At 44.3% G+C, this 15,526-nt stretch overlaps 1 protein-coding gene across 5 annotated transcripts in view; it reads left to right on the top strand.

Moving 5' to 3' along the window:
• Positions 1 to 3,178: 3,178 nt before the first annotated feature.
• RNF216 (ring finger protein 216) overlaps positions 3,179 to 15,526 on the top strand; it is a 113,461-nt gene continuing 101,113 nt past the window's right edge. For 2 of the 5 annotated variants that reach the window (XR_010917313.1, XM_067534161.1), the window contains exons 1-2: positions 3,179 to 3,394; positions 15,105 to 15,295. The gene's annotated coding sequence lies outside the window, so the exon portion shown is untranslated. Of the gene's footprint in view, positions 3,395 to 12,092; positions 13,164 to 14,205; positions 15,296 to 15,526 lie in introns of those variants that run through there. The other 3 variants (XM_067534166.1, XM_067534163.1, XM_067534162.1) reach the window with 3 other exon arrangements.

Genomic DNA, 15,526 nt, shown 5'->3' with positions numbered 1-15,526 from the left:
CTGAGCTAGATGACAGATGCAAGAAAAATAAAAGGTTCAGCTAGTTCCTCAGATTGCAGTACCAATGAGTACACTGCCCGCCATTGTAATAAGTTTGTACAATACATTTTTAAATCATCTAATTAAATCGCTTGCTCCATGACTGGGGCTCCTGCAATAATACAAATAAATAATAATAAACGTTGGAGATGAGTGTAGGAAAAGGGGGTCCCTTCAGTTGTGTGTCCTACAGCAAAATAGTTTATTCATTCAGTTCTGTAGCTTTCGGATTTCTAAGTAGGGTTCCAGAGCTTACTAAGCAGTAACAAAGCTCAATGAGTTTCCGTTCAAGTGTCAACAGAGTTCTTCACCCTTCCATATGGTCAGTGTCTCTTTCTATCTGAGAATATGTTTTGACATCTGACAACAGGGTTCCATTAGGCAGACTTGAATAAGTCAGTGATCCTCTGGATCCATTGTTAATGGCATTGGGTATATTCAAGCAGGTTTCCTTATGATGTAAACTCTTTAGCGCAGGCCCTGTCTGTCTACTATTTGTACCACATCTTGTACGATGGGACTCCAATTCCTTGACTGCAGCCCAGGGGTGCTGTAGGAATACAAATAATAAATTCCAGCTCGACGATCTGCATATGTAAATGTTTCCCCCTCTTTTCCTCTGGTGTATCTTTTACACACGTTCAGTCAGTCTCTACAGGATAAACCTTTTTTAAACCGTTTTCTGTTGAATGATAGCTTGTAGGGAGTTCTGATCTGAAGCTTTGTGCTGTGTCACCTGCTCCTGGCCTCAATATACTGATCTTCATGCGCTTTCTTTCCATAAGGGCCACAGTGCTTGACTGTATTTACAGCAGGTCTTTTCTGACTTCAGACTACTGGGTTGTGGAGTATGTTGCTTAAAGCAGCTGTGTTGATTTTCATCTGATTACTGCACATTTAAGATTGAGAACAGAGTGATCCAGAGTGAAAAACTTGTCAGATTTTGGTTACAAATGGAGTGAAGACTGAACAAGGACTCTTTACTTGATCCATTTGTGGTTATGTTACATTCCAGGAGCTTGATTCTTCACTGCCTTGCATCTTGCATGGTCATTCAGACCAGGAAAAGTGAGTGCAAAATATTAGGATTCTGATTTTTATGCAATTTAAACCATTTCTGTCTATTGGAGGCATGACTAACTTATAGGAAATCAGGAGACATGACATGAATGACTTGTCTTTTTGCTGGTTACGAGTGCTTCGTTGCACATTAGCAGTTCAGAGAGACCCCTTCAAATTTCATGGGTAGGCAGATGTTTCCAGCCTTCAAGCGTTGTAGGAGAAGCTGTAAGAGAAATGTCCTGAGGGTGCTGGCAATTTTACCATAGTACTTTTATTAAAGCCCAGTGGGTGGCAGTTTTTGATTTGATGGGAGTTGCACAGTGGTTGCCTCATAAACCACATTTTTTTATTTTTGTATGTATGTAAATACAAAATGCTTCTCTATAGCAGGGGTATGGGCTTAGGTTTATTTCTTCTACAGGTAAGTGTGTGTGTGTGGGGGGGGGGGTGTGTGTGAACACACCCTGTTCTTTTTGTCGTCTTAAGTGAATCAGTTATTTATATTGGTTTGAATATGAGTCATTCAGATACTGTGATGATATGAGCAACATAAATAGCTAGAGAACTAGAAAGCTAATTCTATAGGCTCAAGATGATTCTGAGTCAAAGATTACTTAGTAGTTTGTGCTCCTTTTTTACTTTGTAGCAAGGCCATTTGCTATGCATTTCTGTGGTTTACATGAAATAATAATGATTAGCTCTTATATAAAACTTTTCAGCAGTAGATCACAAAGTGTTATAGTGGGCAGTATCATTAGTCCCCTTTTACAGATGGAGAAACTGAGGCACAGAGAGGTGAAGTGACTTGCTCAAGCTCACCCTGGGGAGGGAGTGGAATTGGGGAGGGAAGAGAAAAGCCCAGGGGAAGGGATGGAACAGAAGTGTATGATTTCTCTAGTAGATAGACCTTGCAGAAACTGATTGCTCTTTTTCAATTTTAGTTTTATTTTCTTTGATCTTTGTTACCTAATATAAGATAACCCTCTTTCGTTGTTTTAAAGTCACTGCGAGTTATCCCTCTAGTGCTCTGTTTCAATAAGCACACACTATTATAATGCAGTAGTTATTACTGAAGTTTGTAGTGGTTTCATAGGTGTAGGTATGATCACTTCTAAGCAGTACCGTGTCTCAAGGGGAACAGCCCCTAAAGTGTTTACGACAGCGCTGGGTGGTTAAGACGAAGGAGTGGGACTCAGCAATACCCTGCATTCAAATATGAACTCAACCAGAGGCGTAGCCAGAACTGATTTTTTGGTAGGTCCTGTGGCTGACACGGATAGACACAGGCCTTGTCACAAATGAATTATGGGTTGGATTCATTGCTTAAAATCTGATTGGGTGGGCCTGCTTTCCAAGTGAGTGGGCCATAGCCTACCCAGGCCCACCCCTAGCTAACCCACTGAACTGACCCTCTGCTCGCTGGGGGGTGAAACTCGCCCCTGTTCAAAGGGGTGGCAGGGCATGAGGGCTAGTTACCAGTGTGGGGCTGAAGTGATTCACAGGTCTGGGGAGGGCCCCATACCAAGGGGGTGGTTCTGCCCCCCCCGTTACTGCAGGTCAGACGTTGGCTGACCGTGGGGCGAGTGTGTGGGCGTGGGTGGCCTGGAACCTGCTGGTGAAAAGAACCGAGGGACGGGCCCCTCTTGACAGGGGCAGGTGCTGGGTCCAGCGGGGTCGCGCAGCCAGTGGTGGGGAGCAGTTCATGGTACATTGCAGGCCAGCCTGCCCCAGCATCCCTGGGCCACCAGGGCTCTGCCCCCCCGGCCTGCTCCCACCCCTGCTCTGCTGGGCCAGGGAGGGGGAGAGCAGCAGAGCCCAGACCCAAGGCTCTGCTATCCCCACTCCCCCTCCAGCCTGGCCCCTCCTCAGTCCCCTCCCCCACCAGGGCTCTGCTGCTGGTCCCTCCCCAATCCAGCCCCGCCCCTGGACTCTGCCCTTCCCTATGCCCCTCCCCCGCCGGGCCGCAGGGGGAGGTTGGTTGCCAGGGCGGAGCGGGGGCCGCCCGCGGGAGGACCCACCCCTCCCTGCCTCGGGCCATCTCTATGGTGCGCTCCCGGAGACGGGCCCCTCCCCCGCGGCCCCGCTTCCTCTCCTCTCTATGGTCTCGGAGGGAGGTGCGCGCGTGCGTGCGCGCGGGGGGTCACGTGGCACGTCGCGCGGCCGGGGCGCAGCGCGCGCGGGCCGGAAGGAGGGAGCCTGCCAGTGCCTGGCCGCGGCGGCTAAATGAAGCGGGGGTCGGAGGCAGCGAGGGGCGGACGGAGCGGCCCAGGGGGAGGCGGAGCGGCTAAGGGTGGTGAGTACCCGCCGCCACGGGTAGAACCCGCCCCCCCCCCGCCGTCCGTCCCCCTCCCAAGGGGCCCAGCCCCCCCCCCCGCTACCCACCCACCCTCCCTCCCTCCAGCCCTGGGGAAGGCGCCAGGGCTGGGCCCAAAGCAGGGAGGAGAGCGTGGTGGGGGGGCCCTGGACTCCTGGGTTCCATCCCCGGCGCTGCCCCTGGCTCGCCCTGTGACCTTGGGCAAGTCACGGCCCCTCCCCGCGCCCCCTCCGGGCAGGGGGGGGACCGAGGCGTAGCCCCCCCCGGGAGGGGGGCCCGGTGTCACTGGGGTGCGCCTGGAGACGTGCCGGGCGGGGAGCGGCGGCGGCGGGGCAAAGTTACTGCGGTGCGTTTCCCTTCGGAGCTGAGCTGAGCTGCCCGGCTTATAACCGGGCAAAGCCCGGGGGGGAGGTGTCACTGCGTTTCTAGCCGCCTCCTGGGTGCATGGTCGGGCTGCGACTTGCCGCGATGCCCCTCCGAGGAGACGGGACCCGGGTCGGACTGCAAGCAGGCAGCGAGCCGGCCCGAGGCGCTGCTCTGGGCGGCAGAAGCCGGGGAAGGAATTTTGCTTCCAGTGCGTCTTATCTGTTGGCAGCTGTTCGGCGTGCGAGCGTCGGCACTGGGCCGCCTAACCTTGCTGGCGAGGAGAACCGAGTTGCCAGCCCTCCTCGCCCTGTGCATGGGCCGTTTCGTCCAGCCTCGCTTCGGCTAGGCCCCGCTGCATGTTTACTTTCTGAACAGCGAGAGCCGCCCGCCGGAGCACGGTCTGGAAGAGCTCACACAAGTCCGTGAAGTTCGTTCTCCCCTTCTCGCCTCATTTCCTGTTTGTGGAAGGCTTCAGGCCCAGTAGGAAGGTTAAAGGAGCTTCGATTTTGAAAAGCAAAACCTGGCAGCTCCTTGAGGTTCTCATGTAAAGAGGGCACTGGTTCAGAAGCTAGATCCATGGGTGATAGCGGTTGTGAAAGCGCCAGTTATAGGAGATGCAAGCAGCTCTGCCATATGGTAATCAGTGGTGAAAATGATTGTGTTTGGCCTATGCTAACTTTTCTGCAGTTGCTACCACTGGGGCTATACCTTTTGTAGACAAATGATTGTTGGCAAGTTCAAGGCTTCAAATAAAACAGAGTCACGTTCAAGGTAACTTGAAGCTTTGTATTTTAAAGTCAGACCCTTCTTCAATTAGAAGCAAAAGCAGTGGAAATATTGGAACTAGTTTTATAACTTATTTCCAGCATGAATGAAGGAAGAACATTGTCAAAAATGCATCTACAACATGGTATATTCAGTCTGATATATTATAACTGCCATTTTTAGATTGTAAGCTTTTAAGGACCATACCTCTTGTGTTTGTAAAGCGCTGAAGACACTTGGGTGTTCCTGGAAAGTAGTAATATCAGTCTGCCAGCTTTACTACTGTAAGCCATCTTCCGAGTTCTGTGGGAGATGTTGCAAAAACACTAACGATAGTTAGGCACTTACCTGCCATTTATGCCTTTTGAAAATCTCCTCCTTAATGACTGTCACTTGTATCCAGTAAATGTCTGAAAGGTGGCTTATTCTGAGATTAGATGTAGATTGGCTTTGGTGGGGTTTTTTTTAAATCTTAAAATATATCTACAGTACAAAAAAGTAAACAGTCCATTTTTCTCTTCAGCTTTTTCATTGTTTGTTTGTCAAAACTGGGTGAAATTTCAACTTCTTAAACAAAGTTTTGTGGCTTACTCCTCAATCTGATGTCTTTTAGTGTTCATTATATTAAAATGAGAAGTGCACTCCATCCACACTACGGACTTTACCACAGCTTAGCTGTACCACTGCAGCTGTGCCATTGGAAGGTCTCCCATGTAGCCATTCTATGCCAAAGGGGGAGAGCTCTCTCACGGGCATAATTAAACCACACCCAAGAAGTGGTGATAGTTATGTCGGTGTGTGACAGCACTGTCCACGCTGGTTCTTGTGTCGATCAGGGGGTGGTTTTTTACACCAGTATCTGACAAAAGTGCTAGTGTAGACAAAGCCTCTATGTATTTTCTTTACTAGAGGTAAGTGTTGAATACTACAGAGCTATAACTTAATTTATTAGTGTCTTTCACCAGGACTCTTTCAAGTAGATTGTGGTCATATTTCTGAATATTTCAGCTCTGATCCAAATAACTGCGATAGTTAATAGGCTTGGTGGCTGAAAGAAGCTGATAATCTTCATGCTAAAATGAAGCAATTTGCATCTGTTTTCATGTCTTTCTTCACTCTTCTCCAATCCTAGAGTCTTGGTTCTAAGTGTCCTCTGTTCTTGTGGTTCCTTCCCTTCCTCAGACACTGCATTATGTAGAAGCTTGACAGTCATAGCTCTCTGGGAGAAGGTGGGCCTCAGTGGCTATAGAGATCAACAAGATATACCTTATGCCCCTGCCTAGAAGGCTGTCTCTTGTTCCTCACTTTGCTTGTGGATGAACTGGTGTCTGAATATATACTCCCTTCTGTCCTCTGGAGTCTTCAGTAGCTGCATGGGAACAGAATGGATATCCGCTAGTTTACTGACTCAAATGTTTTGCTGCTGCTCTTAAGCAGTTGTATAGTGCCAAAGAGGGGTACTAGCTGCAGGGCAGGATCCTTGTTCTGTGGAAGTAGCAGAACTGCAGGGCCAACTTTAAAGATGTTACCTTTGCAATACTATAATCAACGTAAAAATTCCATCTGTAGTACTGTTGCTATGCAAAATCCTAGTTACTTCAATAGGGCTTTCCATGTTACAGAATAAACATCTTAAATGGTTTTATTTGCTGGGTGTCTCCATAGTCTGTTTTTGAAGTTTTTTTGTCAAAGAATGGCAACTTTCAAGTTAGCTACAGAGTGTACTGGGAGATTGAAGTGCTCTCCTACTGGTTTATGGATATTACCATTTTTTATGTTTGATTTGTGTCTGTTTATTCTTTTGCATAGTGACATTCCGGTTTGGCCAATGTACATGGCAGAGGGGCATTGCTGGCACATGATGGCATATATTACATTAGTAGATGTGCAGGTTAATGAGCTCCTGATGGTGTGGCTGATGTGACGCCATCACAGGTCCTAACAACGAGAGTTGATGTGCAGGCAGAGTTGGCAGCAGGGTTTGTTGTAGGGATAGGTTCCTGGGTTAGTGGTGGTGTTGTATGGTGTACAGTTGCTGGTGAGTATTTGCTTCAGGTTGGGGAGCTGACTGTCAGAACTTCAAAAACAAGACTTCAGTGAGAAACTGCAGAGCTGGAACTCCTATGCAAACTTGACACAATCAGACTGGGTCTGAACAGGGATTTGGAATGGTTATCTCATTACAAGAAGTAATTGTCACTGTTCACACATTCTCACCTTCTAATCAATAGTTATGAATAGGCCTCATCTACTCTAGCTGAATTGACTTTGTTAGCACTTGCCCTCCCCATTGTTGTTTCTTACCCTTGGATGTATATATATACCTCCTATCTGTGATTTCCATTTCATGCATCTGACAAAGTGGGTTGCAGCCCACGAAAGCTTATGCCTGCAGGAATTTGTTCGTCTTTAAGGTGCTACAGGACACTCGTTTATTTTTTTTAAGTGGCAAAAGTAGATTAATCATATTAGGGTTAAAATAACTGACATTAAAGGATGAATTGGAGAAACAACTGAAAGGAGACAGAAAGTGTTGCAGAGTGGTTAGTAGCTGGTTAATAAGAGTAAACATCCAAGTAATTGGGAAGTGGGGCTTGTGGGTGTTTTCAGTATCTGCTGGAAGAGGCTCCCATTTGTTAGTTTGAAATGTGCATCTAGAAAAATACTCTCATTTTGAATAGCTTGCAGTGTAATAGCGCAGGCTAACTTCTGTACAGTAATGGATTTCAGTGCTTGCAGTAGGTTGCATTCTTTTCAGGAGACTAAGAACTGGGCTAATATTTCCCAGTCAAAAGCATGTTGCATGTGGACTCAGTCTGGAACCTTTTAAGTTTTGGCTTAAATGATTTAAGTCAGAAAAGTTGACTTGTGTTCTGAAATCATGTTAGACTTTCTCCTCCAGGCAGCTAACAAAGATGAGCATTCACTGAACTAATGGCCTTTTTATTGTGCATCCAGTTGGGTGTATTTTCTGAAGTTGCTACACATAACTTCAGTTACTTCAATGCACCTGGGGTTGGCCATTGTCGGAAGACAGGATACTGGGCTAGATGGACCATTGGTCTGACCCAGTATGGCCGTTCTTAGGTACTGTAAATGGGAGTTAAACTGACTGGTAGACCCCTTGCTGTTTACAGTAAGTTCATGGGCAGTAGAAGCCATGGGATATACAACTTATTTGGGAAGCTATTTATCTGTTAGCCCATGCCATCAAGCTTTAGCTATGTACTGACATGATAGTTCCTTTTAGGCTTCACTGAAGATGTAACTCATTGGATCAGCTGTCTCCTGATGACAAGAGTCTGTAACACTCATTTGAAAAACTAATTCAATTGAAAACTACATTAAAATGCTAAGCATCTGGCTGATATTGACAAGAGCAAAGAAATGTACAGTTAATATGTTCAGGTCATACATAACTTGCTATGTTTCCTGAAGTATTGTGGCATAGGGAATATGGAATGCTTTACACTGATCTGAGTCACAGATGTGGAGCTGAGATTACCTTATTTTCAGTTGTTGGAACTCTTGCGTTACTCTTAAAGAATTCTGGCTTCCATTCTGATTTACCTTGGAATATTTGAAGTGTAGACTTTTCAGACTGATCACCGGTCTTGGTCCAATACTTGGAAAGGTATACTGGTCCTGAAAACGGGTAGTTTCTAACCCATGCCAATTATAAAAGATTCCGTGTTTTTGCTGTCCTGACTGTTAACAATTATTTAAAGGAAAGTTAATATTTGTACTTGTCATGGTTCCTTCTCCTAGGCAGTTTTCCATGCGGTTGATACTCAGTCTAACACGTCTTGTTTCCACATGCAAGAGGAGTTATAAATGCCCATTTTAAATAGAGAAAGTATTGGATTTAGGGAATAAGTAACAAATTACATTGAGGTATGATGTTCCTATGTCTGTTTCTGTCTCCTGCCAAGGTAGCTTAGCTTCAGACAGCTGACATACTAGGTCAGTCTTCTGCCAAGAGAGATGTTTGAAGGTGGTTGTGAGAATACGAGAGGTGGTTAATTGGGAGTGGCAGGGCTAATACTGCAACAGTTCAGCTGGGTTATTCTCTTTAAGAGTTCTTTAATTGTACTGCTCAGGCAGGGGAAATGTAAATTGAGCAGGGGTTTCTGTCTCTGTCTTCAGGGAAATCTGACATTACATTGTCCGTGTTGCCTTAACATGACTGACCAGCAGTCTTTAAAGTTTGTCATTGTCATTACTTATAATCTGAAATGAAACAAAGTTGATGAATCAAAGGAAGACCGGTGTACTCAGCTGCTTGTACTCCAAAGATCGTTATGATGTATGATACTTCTCAGGACATCTAAAATGTCTTTTATTGATTCCTGTATTCGCACCAGCTTCTGACCTCTCTAAGTTGGATGAGCAACTGTAGTCCAAACCAAGCCTTTGATGAATTGACATTTCTTTTGGTAAGCTTTTAAATAATGTATGTAGAGGTACGACTTGATGATACTATGCACTATAATTCAGAAATATGTCTACCTATACAGATTCCATTTATTCTTTGAATCAAATGTGGTAAGAAACTTTACAGGCAGGTGGCTTCCAGTAAAATACTCTGTTTCTGTAGCATCTGTTATTGAGGGACCTGAAAAGTGCTTCATAAACACTCTTTCTCCGTACTGGGAGGTGGGCAGTATTGTTCCCATTTATCAATCGGAAGCAAGTGAGAGATAGAGGTTGTAACTTCCCAAAGGCTTCAAAAAGCCATTGCAGAGCTGGAAGTGGAACTTAGCTGCTAGGTAATGTTTGGAAGAAGAGCTGATTCAATTTTGGTTTTGATGTGAGGGACCATAACAGCTCTCCAGTGCTTCTTGCGGGTCACTTTTGCTTAATAGGGTACATAAAGACTAACACTGAACCAGGATTTGAAAACATACCTATACTTTACCTAGGCTCTAATATAAAACTTTCCCTGGTGGTGAAGTGGGTTAAGCTGGCTACCTGAGTGAAACTGACAAACTCTAATGTTCACAACTACATGCAGCAGATCAGGGATGCTGACAAGAGAATTGTCAACCTCAGTTTGCTGCTGTTTCAGAGGCTCCTTGCCATTTTTTTCCCCCCCTTCTGGAGGGGAAGAGAAGGCAAGTATAACTGAAAGGAAGAAAAAGAAATATTCCCTTCTCTTTTCCTCACCACAGAGAACCTGCAGCTGCATGGGATTTTCTGTTCTCCTGCTGCTTGTAGGGTTTCCAGCAGCTCATGAAGGAAACTGGCAAGATTCATAGGCTTTAGCTCTGTCACAAACATGGTTAAGGTCCCATCTACAGCATACTTTGGAATTGTGGTGTTGTGGGTCAGGCTAAACTGTGTAGTAACTGGTATCCCTTTGGATCAGTTGTAGTATAAGTAGGCTGGTAGTAATTAGAATATAGTCTTAATTTTAATATCACATCAACAGAGCAATCAACAGATTGTTTTTTATTTGTGGCTCTGCTCACTGGTCATACAATCTATGCAGTTAATAGCCTGGTTGATGAAGTACAATTATAAATTCCCTTGCAGTACTTTTGTACTTTACTAGATGAAAACATACTGCATTTGAGATGTCTGAGAGCCTGGGAGGTGGGCCTCAGAAACACAGGCAAAAGAGAAATAATTTATCCAAGCCCCATTTGCATAGGCTGCAGCCAAACCTTCTTAGCTTAATCCATGGTGACCCTTGTATTTGCAGAGCATTTATTTTTGACTAGTTGAAACCGCTGGATTCCAAGTGGTAGTCTAAACGTAATCTGTAGAACTGAAACACTGATGTGCAACACCCACCTTCAAAGCATTTTAGCTGGTCAGCAGAGAATTCATTTTGTTTTGGTGGGCTTTTTAATTAGTTGTAGAGTACATAATGCAGTGAGTCCTCAGAAAAGCATAATGTAAAATACGGAATGCTTCTGAGACTGGCCGCTAGCTAGTTATCCTTATTTCAGTTCTGAGTAAGGATGTGACATTCTATTTCTTTCATATATGAGTATGTGTGCTTTCAGCTATCTTGACATACTAATTAAAAAAATAATCAAATAAACCCCCTAAATTGGCTACTGTCACATGGCAGGGCTGAAGGTGGTCCAGAGGCTGCCGGAATCCTGCCTGCCAGCGATTCTCTCTGCTTATGAGAACATGGAATTATCACTTCTCCTGAGCAGAGATGAGTTGAGGACAGAAAACAGGAGGACTGTTGCACAATAAAACAAAACATAGTTGCCAAAAAGAGGCGTCACAATCAGTTCTTGAGTACCTAATTATTGGGAATCCTTAATACTTGAATGAACACTAATAGATTGATTGCTATTCCAACAAGATTACCTCTGACCAGCTTCTTAGGTTCAGCACATAGTTTGTGTGCACTTATCCAAATATCAATACAGTGGAAAGCACAAGGTTATCGTTAGGTCAGTAGATACTTAAAGGCTTGTCTTCATTGCAGAGTTAACTTGGGCTCTTACTCAAATGTTGCCTGTAATCAGGCTCCCATCTGCACATGCAAAACCATCTCACTTGATGGTGGTATTTTACATCTGAGCTAGATGGCTCATCCTGGGGTAAAAAGTCAGTGTGCTGCAAACACTTGGGCTGGTAACCAACCCATTTTACAGTTTTAATGCAGACTAAACCATTCAAGTACTGACAGTCCTCCAGTGCCTTCCCACAATTCCCCTAGGTGCCCAGAAGGAAAGACAAGTTCTCCCACAATTCACTGGAAAATAATTTTTGTGGCTCATTGCTGCAGTGTGAAGAATCGTAGGATATGCCCGCAGAAATCCTAGTGCCTCACATGAGTGAGAGTGCAGCACCAGTGTGGATGCAGTCAAATGAACATGCTTGAATATAGCTTTGTATTATGGCCACTTGCACCTGAACTAGGCCAACCCACGTGCCAATCACCCATGTTAACTCTACAATGAATAGAGAACCTTAAACGAAGGGAGGCAGCTAGTCAGCACCATCTTCCTCAAGGGAGCCAGAATAACTTCTCCATCAAGATCCCAGTGGTCCCAGCCGTGCACAAACACACACGTGTGCTGTCAGAGGGAGGATGACAAAAATACAATGACCAAGCACAGATGGTAAAGGTAGCAGAAAGGTAAGTGCCTACGTGCAACCTGTGCATTTTAAATCTATTTCCCTCTCCCAGACCCTCGGGTATGTGAGATCTTCACCTAACTTGACCCTGGACCATCTCTGAGATGGTCTGAAGGACCCAGCCTCCCCTCCCCAAATGGCTGCTATAGTTTACCAGGATTATAAAGAAGCTTAAAACACCTGTACTTGGTGCCTAGATACTATGATTTGTACAATATAAAAATAGCATAAAATGCATTATGGAGAAGTAGTTCTGCATCCATGCTAGTAGAAGAGTTTATGAATGCATTCTGGTAGGTACTAGGGTAGCTAACAACTATTGCAACAATTAACTATTATAGTTTTGGTTTGCACGTTTTAGAAAAGTGTTGTATGGGTAATTGACACACTTCTGGATAACCATATTAGCATGCAACTGATTTTAAAGGGATATTGCCACCTTAAATCACCTGTTGTAAACTAACATCTCTACTGTGTTGTTAGCAATGTTTCTTAAATAATTAAATAATTAAAAATACGGTTTACTTACCTAGGCTCCTTTTCTGTAGGCAGTAGGAAATGCAAGACATAAACAATTAAGTCATTTTCACAGAGGGAACCTCCATACTGGAATGTTTGGGACTCAGATACTTCAGGGAAATATCTGCTTGTTTTAAATACAGCTTTCATTAGGCCCTCTTTAAAAATTACTGTACAAATTGAGCCCTGAAGTTCTCCTTTCTCCCCCAAGATAAGCAGGCCAGCCGCTGCAATAAAAGATTGTTTATTGTGCCACCCCAAATCAGGCCTTCTACCTCATTTCAAACTGTTCCTGTTCATGCAGAGTGGGGTATAATCACTGACTCCTGCTCTTTGAAAGTGAAACTGTCTGTGGTAACTCCCAAACAGAGTGAAACCAGAACACAACACATACTCCCCTTCTCTGTTTGTCCTTAGTGACACTAACTCCCTGGTTAGTGGATTATAGATTGATCCATGTCTAGATGAGATCTTCTTGGGTGCTGCTCACTTCTCTCTCCTTGGTTCTTCGGTCCACTGGGTGCATTCTCTACTCAGCAGCTCCATATATGGAGTACAATAAGAAGTGATTAAGCTCAATTATTACAACTAGTTTCCCTGCCTCCCTTGTCTCCAATTCTGTCTGCTGCTGTCAACTTAGTGATTCCTTGAGATTCTATCCTGCACCTGTTGATTTTGGGCTGAGCTCTCCCTTGCAGCTTCCTTGTGCTGCTTTTCTTAGCCCTGATTCTTGACAGCAGTTTGCCAGCTGCCTGCATCACCTTGTGCTCTTGCTCAAATAGCTATTCTTGCTCCCAGCTGCAGCATGTGGGGGCTAATCCAGCTAGCAGTTATGGACTCTCTCTCTCTCTCTCCCCCTCACCCCTTTAAGAGCTTAGGCTGGAAGCTGCAGAAGCAGCCTAAAGGCTCTTGAAGATAAGCATCCAAGGTATTAAACAGCAGTTTAAAAATCACACTTCTGGCTGGATTTTTGTACCTGTTCTTGTTACAGGTAATACCAAAGATTCCTGAAACTGATAAGAGAAATACTTTGCACTATTTTTACTTTGTGTATTTTAACACTTTGTGTACAGGTAGTCTTATTGTGTCCCATCTGTAGCCAGTCAGTCAGTTTTTCCTGCTCTTCATGTGGGCCTTTTGCACAATGGGGAAGAGAGAAACATATTAAAAATAAGAAAGCAATGTCAAATAACGAGTTGGCAGAGGCACTGACAAGTAGGTGTAGCACTTGAAGCCTACTCAAGTTTCAAAGTAACTTCAAGTTAATTGTGTTTCTGTAAATCAGGCAGACAGTCTTTCTTCCTAGCTTCATTTCATTGGATGTCATTAAATGTAAAGGTTCACAGCTAATTTACAAGAGTGAAAACTATAAGAAAAACTGATAGCTGTTTTAATGGAGTGTGTCGAAACGGCAAATCACATGATTTCACATGCCATTCCTTTGGTCCCTACCCTCAGGACAGAATAGTTTCTTAAAATAACTGATTGAAAGATGAGTTGTGAGCTGTTTCAGGAGCCATTTGCATCACCTTTTTTGTACACATTACTCCCATATTCCAGTTCAGTTGTATATGTAATAGCTGAACCATCCCCCTAGTGAACTGCCAGCATGACTGTTGATTATCCAAACATACTTGATGTGGTCCAAAGGGTTTGAATGGTTGGGATTCTATTGCAGTATCTCAGGCAAGGAAGTTGCAAGTTAAAATTCTCTTCTGGAGTGTACAGGGTAATGCCCACCACAGTATTTTAATGCTGAGTTACCCCTTCACTTGCAAAACTTTGGGGTTGTTCACTTTATTCTCAAACAGACAAAAGGCCTCAAATTGCAGTAACCATCCCTCTATCTAGCCAGTCCTGTTTCAGGGCTCACTTTGGCACGATGGGCCAAGTGACTGAGTGACCAGCGTTCCCTTCTTGAAGCTGAGCGTGCTGCTTTTCCAACATAACACTGTCATCTTCAACTGGCCAGAGGAACGTGACAATACAGAACCTCACCACTAAACCTCTGATGTGCAGAAGCTGGGACTGGATGACACAGAATGGATCACTTTATAATTGCCCTCTTCTGTTTGTTCCCTCTGAAGCAGCTGGCACTGGCCACTGTCAGAAGACAGGATGCTGGTCTCAATGGACCATTGGTCTGACCCAGTATGGCCGTTCCTATGAAACTTATAGTACTTGAATTTGACAAGTGGTAATAGAGGAAGTAACCTAAAAGCACAGTTAACTTTGAAATCTACTCGGTTTCAAAATGAGTTAAAAGTAGCATTAGATACCCCTGCCTTGGTATCCTCTTGCCAATATTTGTGACTTGATAATTACTTTCCAATTTTTTTTTTTAAGTGTCTCTCCTTGTTGATGTGTGGAAAACCCCACACAAATAGCAAAAACGGTCTATACAGGAAAATCCAGTAAAATTGGCTATGCATTGGTGTGGATGTCTTCCCAGCCTTTAAAATGCTTTATTAAAGTAAGCTAGATACTAGTTCAGGTACGCTGATTTATTTTGGAACTATTCTGTTAATGGGTGTAGATTCCTAGTTTACCAGTAGGAAGCTCTTTGGGCAGGTGCTTTCTAGGCTGCAATTCAGTATTGCTCCATTTTAACAAAGGCTACAAAGCACAAAGAGGCAGGAGGGGGTGTTGTCCTGGTCCGTAGATGCAGCCAGTTGAGTACGTTCCGGATCAGGAGCCCGGTGCTGTAAAATCAGATATCAAGGCACAGCCTCTGCTGTGAAGATAATCTTAATATTTTAAAATAATTGAGTAAAGAGCCACTAATATTTTAAAATAATTTGGAGTGGCTGGTTTTCCCACGGGGCCAAATAACGTTATTCCCAAATAACTGCGCTCCAGATGTATGGTGGTATAAAAGGTATTGTTTTAGTGATTTATCGTGCTCTGATTTATTTATTTATTTTATTTTAAGAGCAGTGAACTGTGCTGCAGCTGGAAGCAAGGTGGCCTCGCCAATAAAAGTCTCTGTCGACACATTCGTAACTTCTAGAGGACAGAACAGTGTTTACTGGACTGGAGCCGGTGTTCTCATAGTGTTTCCCCCAGTGTATCTGCTGTGCTTTGACCTCTGCCCAAGTGTATTCAACAGAAACACTGTTGCAGGTATAAACTGTAAACTCTGTATTTACTCTTTTGAAAGGTATAATCCAGCAGTTCCATGTGACCAGCAGATAGCTGATGTCTATGTAGCAACTGGAATCCGATACAGTAGTGCACTGTATTTCCTGTCCTGCTTGCTTTTGTGAGACTTTTAACTCTGTCTGTGAAGCTATCACTTAACATGGTGAGCTGCCGTTAACCTCTACCTAGCTCTGTTTTTTCTCATATTTCACT

Source organism: Emydura macquarii, unplaced genomic scaffold, assembly GCF_026122565.2.
Source record: "Emydura macquarii macquarii isolate MOO-44397 ecotype Brisbane River unplaced genomic scaffold, CSIRO-AGI_Emac_v2 contig_3390, whole genome shotgun sequence".
Classification (NCBI taxonomy): Eukaryota; Metazoa; Chordata; order Testudines; family Chelidae; genus Emydura; species Emydura macquarii.
This window is presented reverse-complemented; position numbering and strand designations above follow the sequence as displayed.